This window comes from Zingiber officinale, chromosome 2A (genome assembly GCF_018446385.1).
Source record: "Zingiber officinale cultivar Zhangliang chromosome 2A, Zo_v1.1, whole genome shotgun sequence".
Taxonomy (NCBI): Eukaryota; Viridiplantae; Streptophyta; class Magnoliopsida; order Zingiberales; family Zingiberaceae; genus Zingiber; species Zingiber officinale.
The window spans coordinates 35360861-35370987 of NC_055988.1; positions in this window are offsets into that span (position 1 = coordinate 35360861).

The following is a 10127-nucleotide window of genomic DNA, read 5'->3' on the forward strand; positions in this document are numbered from 1 at the left end:
GAGTCGGAGGACGGTGGAGATAGTGGCTTCTTCTTCCCTTTCTCCTTGTTGGTCATAAGTGCTACTCCCCTTGATCTATGAGCTTCTCCATCTAATCCTTCAATACGAGTTTCATGGAGCTCCATTGTTGAGAAGAATTCATCTAGAGAGCACTTCTCTAGATCCTTGGAAATGTAGAATGAGTCAACAATTGAGCTCCAAGTTGTGGTTCTTGATAAAGCATTGATGACTTTCATCATAATGTCATGGTTAGAGAGTTTCTCACCTACACTTGTTAATTCACTTAATATTTCTTTAATTTTAACATGAAGTGAAAATGCTTTCTCTTTTTTCAAGTTTGATGTTGTTGAGTTGAGTTTGGAGAATGTCTCTTCTTGCTAATTTCACTTCTGATGTGCCTTCATGAAGCTCTAATAGCTTTTCCCACAACTCCTTAGCACTCATGTAGTTTCCAATCCTTGTTACTTCTTGTTGGGGAAGAACATTTAGTAGATGATGCAAGGCCTTTAAGGTTGCTAAATGCTCTTCCTTTTGCTTCTTGCTCCATCTTGCTTTGTTGATTATCATGTTGTTTTCATCCCTAGGCATCTCAAAATTATTTTCCATAATTAGCATAATATCAAAATCGGTATCGTAGAATACTTCCATTCTCTTATTCCACCAAGAGAAATCTCCTTTAAAATTTAGTGGTTGGATGTGTGAGCCGACCATTTTGATTATATTGCTCCTCTTGGTGATTAGTCTGCTGTGTTGGGTAACCTGACGCAGGTGTATGCTAGAACACGTTTCATAAGCATGAGTAGTGGAAAATAAAAATAATAATAATTCTTAATTATTACATCACACACACCACACGCGTACAAGGATACAACATGCAAGACATGATCGCATAATTAAAATTTTATAGAAAGTAAATTTACGCTAGGTATATCTGATGGATGATGCATAGAAGATTTCATCGGATGATCTGGAGTGGGAAGGAGATTGACGAGCCTCGCCTCTACTTGTATCCACGCCGAGCTATCTTCAAGACGACTTCAATAAGTCCAAGTTGTGTATTCGCTTCGGTAGTAGCCAAAGGTGGGAGACGGTTCAATTCAAAAGAGGGATCATAATCCGATTTATACCTAGCAACAATTACAACCAAGCTATACAAATCAACCAGCGAGCAACGATCACAATGTTGCTGCCCGGCTGTGATAAAGTCACTACCGGTGGCTTTAGTCATCGGCAAAGGCTTCCACTGACCAGCAGTGAGCCGATAGAAGGAGGCCAGATGGCCAGCAACTCTAGGAGGAAGATGACAGCACATGAATAGCAGCTCTTGCTAATGTTTGGCAGCAGATCTCACTGCTGTCGGTGGTGTGGCCGGTGGCAAGAGTCTCCAGGGTCAACAGGTAACCTCTAGAAGGCTGCAGATGGCTGACATCGATGCTGACTGGCGACACAGTGATGGTGGCGTGCGCACACAGCAGCAGTTCGCTGCTTTTTGCACTAGACAGCGGCTAATTGACGAACATCAGCCGTCTGTTAGTCAGAGTTGATCACCAACGACGACAGAAACCCCTGCTGCTCGTCGGTGTGCGGCGACGGACAACAAAGAGGCACCACCTCTTGCTGTTTGGGAGACGGCAAAAACAAATGCCAACGTCTGAGCTGTTGTTGGGTGGCGGGAGTGCCACTGGCTGGCGTCAGATGCTGGTTAGCAGAGCTTAGAGGTAGCAGTAATGTAGACAAGGGCAAAGCCCTTTTTTCCGTTCAACGGCGTGAAAACGAAGAAGAAGAGAGGAAAAATACATGAGAGAGAGAAAACCTACTTTTCTCTTCGTATGTATTTTTTCTACTCTCTCTCTCTCTCTCTCTCTCTCTCTATATATATATATATATATATATATATATATATATTTATTTATATATATAATCTTCTTATTGGATTTGGATCAAATCCAAACTCGTATCTATACCAATAACCTTAAGTTTAGTTCAAAATCAAATCATATTGGTTCAATAACCAAACCTCTTTTAACTAAAGAACCAAACTAATTTAGTTCATTAATTAAACTAAAATGTCCAACTTGTTTTCAAAAGACGTGACTCATCCACACTTCCATTACATTACTCTGATTCCATATTTTCCCTTCATCTGGTCCAACTAGATTTAATCTCTCTCGATCTGAAAATCCAATTCTCAAATTCATTTTATGTCTCTTAGATGAACTCGTAGTACGTGTGACCTTATAGGTTCCTAGTTTATGTTGGTCGCCCATAATTAATTATCAATTACGAAATGATCATGAGTGACACCTAGTAGTATATCATGATTCCCAATTAATAAGAAAATCATAGGTTGATCTCTAAACCACTTCCAAACCTTTCAGCAGCTATAGTAAGTCGTGTTATATTCTTTTCACTCATCTTATACTCACTTAGTTTAGGGCATGGTCTATGTGTTAGTCCCCACTAAGCTGACCACGTTATACCCAGCCCAAGTAATACTTCCTTATTCGACGGATTCAAATTACTTTAACATGTGTATAAGAGTCTCGTACTCTTAACATGTAATGTCTTGGCCAAAGACATTGAGTAATAATCCTAACGAGTAGCCATAGGGTATACGTCTTCTCACAAGGAGCGGTGAATTCTCTATGGGCTATCCAAACACCTTCGAGTATTTTGACTTATATCCAATCATCCTGGCTCCACATCTCCAAGGAGATGCTTGCTTAAGATGTCAAAGTATAAGCCTCCATGATCAAGGTGACTTTTATACCTCAAGTCGAAGGAAACTTACACTCGAGCTAAGTAAGAACTTCATTGACATATCTATATATATGTAGAGAATCATATAAAGTCTTACAGCAGGTTACTCTAATAAACTAGTTACCATAACTAGCATCCACGTTTAACTCTCGACATCCTAACGTCTCCAGCAAGTGAGAAACAGCTACTTGGTTAGACCAAGGAGTATACTCGTGCTAGTCTATTAGAATTGATGATGTTTGAACTCATCAATTCATCGACTAGAGAATATTCCAATATATTCATAATTGCACATGTAAGGATACTCATAAGTTGTGATCTAATCACAAGTTTTCTCATGCTATGAATCATATTGCAGACATTCAGTATGTGAGTTTAAGATCCAATCATACACATAAAAAATATACACCCAAATAGTGAATCTATATTTATCAAATAAATAGTAAAAATTATAAGGCGATTTACCTTAGGACATCCCTAAAAAACTAATACTCCCACTTGACCTAATGCCAATCGCCATGGTGTCCAACACCGTAGGTCTCTACATGACTCTCAAACTCGTTTTGAGGTAGAGGTTTCATGAAAGGATCCACTAGGTTTCTTTCAGTGGGAATTTCTCTCAATTTGCATTTCATTCCTACTCATGATCTCTTGATTATATGATAGCGATGACACACATGTTTAGATCATTTCTTACTTGGAACCTTTCCAATTAATTGTTCTTACATTTTAAGGTGAATACAAGTCCATGCTTGGACTTGGAATCGTTCTTGTCCATCTAGAGACTGGTTTTCAGTATACCCATGTATGATCATATCACCTCTTCCATATACCAAGGTCAAATCCTTAGTTTTCAAGGATGTCTTGACAGCCACCCAATGATTCATGACTAGATCTGATTAATATCTGTTCGTGATGTTCAGAGCATATAATATACCGGGCCTCGTACATAACATAGCCCACATAATTGATTTTATAGCTTGCACCAATGGATCTAACTCATGTGAATCCTCTCGTCTTATGTGCTTAGGCATATAGACTTCGAATGGTGAATCTCAACCTTTCTTGGATTCTGACATGGTAAACCACTTTAGCACTCGTTCTATATATGTAGACTGCGAAAGACTAAGCAACATGTTTGATCTATCTCTATAAATTTAAATCCAAAGGATATAGGTTGCTTTTCTCTCATATCTTTCATGGAGAATGTCTTGGATAATCAAACTTTAACTGACTATATAATGGGCACATTGATAACCATGATTTTGCTACATTATTTTAATTCATAATGCATGTTTTTAATGGTTTCTTCATAGCATAAACTCATGTTTACTCTACATTTCATAAATTGCATGTGATCTTGGACTTAATTGCAAATTAGCCTATTATCATGGTATTTGATACTAATATTTGATTATTATTTTGTAGGCATCAAAAGGGTCATGACCCGATCAGATCGGACCACATTTGGGCTCAAATCCAGGGCTAAACAAGTCGATCAAGCTTTGGATCAATTAGGACCGTTCATTGAAGATCAGAGAGATCTGAGCCATCCGTCAAGAATCTAGTACATTCGACCTAACGAGGAGTAGATCTCATTCGTTGATGAAGATCTAGAAGTTTTGATCCAGATCTGAGTTCATCCAACCGTTGATCAAGCCCCGAGCAATCTGGACCGTCCGATCAGTTTTGAGGAGGATTTAAACCCGTGAGAAGCTACAGTGCACTCGGGCTCGGTGTTTTCACGACATCGACACTGTTCTTCTTCCTTCTTCCGCGGCGCCGAGGTTCCATTCTTCATCTCCAGATCTCAGATTTCGATTCTGACTTCAACCACGAATTCGGGATTCCTTGGCAATCAACGAGCGAAGAGCAGACCACGATCCTTGGGCGTTCCCTAGATCAGTGACATTTTCTTCTACGATTCGTTTTCCCCATAGATTGTAGGGCGTTCTCTAGATTTGAGTTTTCCAGGCATTTACGAAGCTTAATTGGAGTTTTCCTGAAGTTTCTGTATTCGTTCCGCTTCAATATAAACTCGCAGCTTTAAGATCGAACTGATCATTCGATTCAAGCTGCGATCGTCATTTCCATCCTCTGTTCTTCACGCAACAAGATCGAGGGCCATAAGGGCATTCTCTGCGGCTCAGCGATGCTTATATTCACTGGCTGAAGGTTCCTGATGCAGCTGTTGAGAGCCAGAAGGGCGTTCTCTACAGCTCCTTTGTAGATCAGCGAAGAGAAGGGATTATATCTAATATTTGGAGTTTGTGGAATGTTTAGGGTTTTTGCTTTCTTAATCTTTGTCTTTGAATTGTTCATCACTTTGCTCAGATATGAAGATCTGATTAACTTAGCTTGCAATTCCATTTCTGATTTCTTGTTTGTGTCTTTGATTCCTTTAGATTTCCGTAATTCAAACCCTTGTTTACCTACTTGATGTTTCTGCAATTCTATCTATGAGGTTATTACTTGCATTCTGGATTTGTTAAATTTTTGGCAATCTGAATCTTGTTCAGTTATTAACTTAGTTGCAATTTATTTCTAGTTTTTAATTCATGTTTTGATTTCCACAAGTTAGAGTTTAGTTTCAATTCTTGAGTTTAGTTTCATTACAACTTCTGTTAGCCTTGTTGATTGTGGAGTGAATTAAAGATTTGGTGATCAAGTAAGTGTTGAATTTGATTGTGATGAGAATGAAAAGGCTATTTCTGTAATTTAGCAAGTGAATTGAACCCATGAGTTCAAGGGACACTAAAATTGTTTGTTGATTAACTAGCTTTAATGGTTCATTTAAATTCGAATTAGTTGTTGTAAGCTTGATGAGGGGGAGTTGAATTATGGAAGTGCTTAATTGACCTTGTTTACGAGAGAATTCAATTTGAATCAATTTTAGAATTTACACACACTCACTATTTATCCTTGAAAAAATATGACTTGGGACTCGTTACTACAACACTTGTCTTAATTTTAATGAGTTTCAATCTTTATTAATTTGGAGTGCCACGTGACATGCAAAAAGGCCGACACCAAATTTTGGCACTGTTGCCGGGGATATAACTAGTAGTGTGTGTTTATTTTAAATTGTGCATTGGATTTGGTTGATTTTATTGTTAGTATCTTTCTTGATTTGATTGCTTATTCTTTTTATATTTTCATGTGGGCTTGTTATTGAATTGTTAAGTGCTTTTAAATGTTCATATTTTCATGTGTTTGAAACTTTATGCTTTTGAATCTTCTAATCTTGATTTTTAGTGTTGTAGTGAAAGAACATGAGATTTTAGTAGCATGAATCCATATTTTCAGAATTTTAGAGGTGGAATGGAGAATCAGTATTTTTAGTCTGAGTATCAATTTTACCCAAACATGGATCAACAAAATAGGTATGAGTCATTTTCAAATAGTTTTAATGCTAATTGGGTGGAAAATTCATGTTTCAGGTATGAAAGTACACAAGGACCATTTATTGAGCCATATCCAGCTTACTAGAATTCATATGGATTTCAAGAGGTTTCAACATCATTTTTGTCATATCCTTTTCAACAAAACGATTCTCAGATGGATGAGTCAACATGGAAACTCAGGGAGATTATGCAACAAATGAGTGAGCATCAAGAACAGCAATTCTCAAGGATACAGAGCATACAGTTAAAATTGGATCAAATTGCATCATCCATTATTCAGTTACAAACACATAACGCCAGTGAAGAGATGGATTGTGGAGATCTTGTCAGGCCTGACACTGCATCTACTTCTTCACTAGATTCTTTAAGTACTTTTTATTGTTGTGATGATGTAGTTGAACATAATTTTGATTCCACTGATGATGTTGCTCTAGATGTTGGAAATGATGCAGATTTTGTTACAGAAGATGATTTAAGTGTAAGGGAATGCTTACTAGAAGCATTACCCCCAAGGATCACCTGAATTTGAGGATGAAAGTGTAGGGACTTGTGCTATGGAGCCAAACACCCAAGGATCACCACATGAGGTTGAACATTCACCAGAAATAGAGCTTGAGCATTCATTTGATGAAGAGGAGGTAACAATCACCACTTCAGGTACCTTTCAACTTGACAAGGTGAGTATTATTTGTGATTCATCAGAAAATTTAATAGAGGTACCAATTGTTAATTTTATTAGATGTGATTCATTTCTAGATAAATTTGCTACCCACACTAATGTTCTCCTATTTTCTTTTTATCCCACATGTGTGTGGGAGGTGTTTTCTTTTATTGATGTTGTAGGAGAACATAAGCTTCCGGAGTGGGTGCTTGAACTGAACCGACTCAAACCTCCAAAAAGAATTTTCAATGGAAAAAGGATGAATAAAAAGAATTTGAGTGGAATTTTGATTACTCCACTTCCGGGGTGGACTCTTCTTTTAAATCTTCTTCAACCACTGGGAATTAGAGGGGAGTTGGTTCTAATTTCACTTTTTTTGCATTTTAATTCATGCTTTGTTAATAAATTCTTGTTTTATATGTTTCTTTAGTTTCATACTTAGCAATTGCATTTTATTTCCACACTTTGCATTTTGTTTAGCATACATAGCATTTTCATTTTGAATAAAATCCTTCATAGGAATTTTCTAGTAATATTTTTAAGATGGTAAAAGCTTCTTAAATTTGATCATCAAGTTTAGGTCATGTAACATGATTGGATACTCTACTTACATGATATTGGTTAAAATGGTAGTGGATTCTATTTTGATTGATTGAGTTTGTTTGCATGAAAATTACCTAGAGAGGACCACTTCAAACCTAAACACTATTATTTTATTTGTGTGGCATGCACTTACAACAATTGAAACTCTAGAACTTGCTTAGTTTCTTTTCAAAGTCACAATGACATATTTGTGCATGGAGATGAAAGATTGTTTTCATTCTTGATCCCTCATAAATTCAAATTCCTTTCTTCATAATTTTCTTAAAACAATTTTCTCTTGTAATTTAACCTTTGAGTACCTTTGCTTGGTCCATTTCATTGAGGGGTTTGGTTGACTATCTTGATGAGTTAGATTGTTTGATGATGGACAAAGTTTTAAATGTTGGGGAAAGTTAGTTATTGCTCAAGAATTTTGAAGAAGAGGGATGGTTGCATAAATATTGAATTTTGATTTTTGAGAGTGATATGGGAGTCTTAAACATGGACCTTGATTATGGTTACTTGATACAATGTGCAGTAATTGGAGTTCTTATTTAAGTTTCTACTTTTGGCTTGGTTTAGAGGCTACTTTTGGTTTGTATGTGCTGCTTTTAAAAATCCAGGGAGCTGACATTTGATATTGTTGAAAATCTGATTTGTTGAGAAAGAGTGCTGATGGAATTGGTAGTTGCATTTCAATGCTGAAATCTATGAGTTTGGTTGAGTTTTAAAGTTGGAAGCTGATCACTAACCAGTCCATTAAATCTTTGATTACAAGGACCAAGTTCAACTCTGCAAAAAAGCTATTTAGATTTAAATTTGAATGACTCAACTTCTGAAACCTGGAAACCAAAATTCAGTAATTACTTTTGATTTATATGGGTGCCAAAAGTTTCTGAGCAGAAGGAGGTATGCTGAAATTGTTTTTTGAAATTTCCAGAACTTGATAAGAAAAGAACAAAGGTGGAGCTGAGTCTTAAAATAGAAATGCATAAGTGGAATCTGAAATGGATTATGAAATGTTAGGATTATTCTGAAACTTTATCTATGAATTCTTCATGTCTCAGGCCAAATCAAAGTTTTGAAGCTGTAATCTGGACAAGTGCAGGATATGATCTGGGTATCATGTGCAAGGGTCAGCTGGATTACTGCATAATGCAGTTTGATCCTTTGTCTATTGAATTCTTGGTGGATAATTGAAGAGTTGGAGTAATGATGTAAGCTACAGGACTAAAATCTGAAAATATGGCATGCTTGATACAGGAATGAAAAGCTGAAGAAATTGCAGAAATAGAAAAGAAAACAAATGCAGCTAGTGTGGAAGCAATGGTGTATCAAGAATTCAGAAGCAGTATCAAGAAAAGGAGAAGATCTGGTGAAGCTTTTAAGTGTGAAGGAACAAATGTTAATCTCGCATCAAATTATTGAAAGATACAGTGGGGTTATAAGAACAGAAATGAGCAAGAATCTATTTGGAAATGAAGAATTTTGTGCCAAAAGTGTATCAAAAATCAGGTATATCATTTAAACAAGTGAGAAGTTTAAGTGAAGCTTTGGGATTTGCAATAACAAATGGTGCCTTTGTGTTTCTATGTCTTATACGAATTTACTAGACAAAGTTCTCAAAAGTTGTGGTTGAAAAGTAGAAACAATTATTTATAGCTATAGAAGTCTGTGGAAGAAAAGGAAATGCTTATGGAAATGGAAGTTGTTGCATAGATCACATAGATGAAATCATTTTCCATCCAACCAAGGAACAAGTGTTTAATACGCATGAAGGAACAGTGGTAAAAGGCTGTAAACTATAGAATGAGGCAAACATAATTCAGATTTAAAAGTGGTATCAAGTTGGCACCAGCTGTTTATCAGAAATCATATCAGAGAAGAATGCAGAAGCTAGGAAATGCAGAAGTCTGCCAGTAAATCAAAATCTGCTGTTGATGACTTTCTTAATTATTTATACAAGCTGTTGGCTGATGCTTGCATTCCCTAATTTCTGGAACTGAAGATTCAAGGGTAGCTGGATTGCTGAATGGATTTTAGTATTTTCCATTCTGTTGCAAGAATAAGCTTCCAATCTGCATTCAATTGATCAGAATTTCTGGAAGAGGGAAACTAAGTTAATAGAAATGGAGCAAGAATGCAGATGTGCCAATTCCAATCTGTTCCCAAAATTCAGAATTCAAAATCAGATTCAGATCTGTTCTCAATTTTGATTTTTGAGCTGTTTGAATAGGAGGAAGAGCAAAGATTGACACAATAGTGGGACATCAATGCTGTCTAAATTCTGGAACTGAAGGCTAGGTTCTGAAATACAGATTTCTGAAACTGAAATGCAATGATTTCAGAGGTAGTTTGTTCATCTGATCATTGCTATTAAAATCTATTTTGAAACTGCATAGCTTCAATGCATTGTTGAAGATCAAAGGTTGCTACCATCTAATGTTGGCAAGGTAAGTAAAAATTGTTCAGAGCCAAATTGGAAGCCTGTCTTTATATTTTTGGAGAAGCATAAACCATAACTGTTATACAAAGAGAAAAGATGATACAATGTAGTATTGGGAAGGAAATTGGCACACCACACTACATTTTTAAAAGGGAATCTGCAGCAGAAAAGAAAAGAAAAACAGTGGTTTAAAAGTGTATCAAGTAAGTGGATAGCATAATGTGTTCTTTTGTCCGAGACGAACAATATTTTAAGTATGGGGGAGGGAACTCTT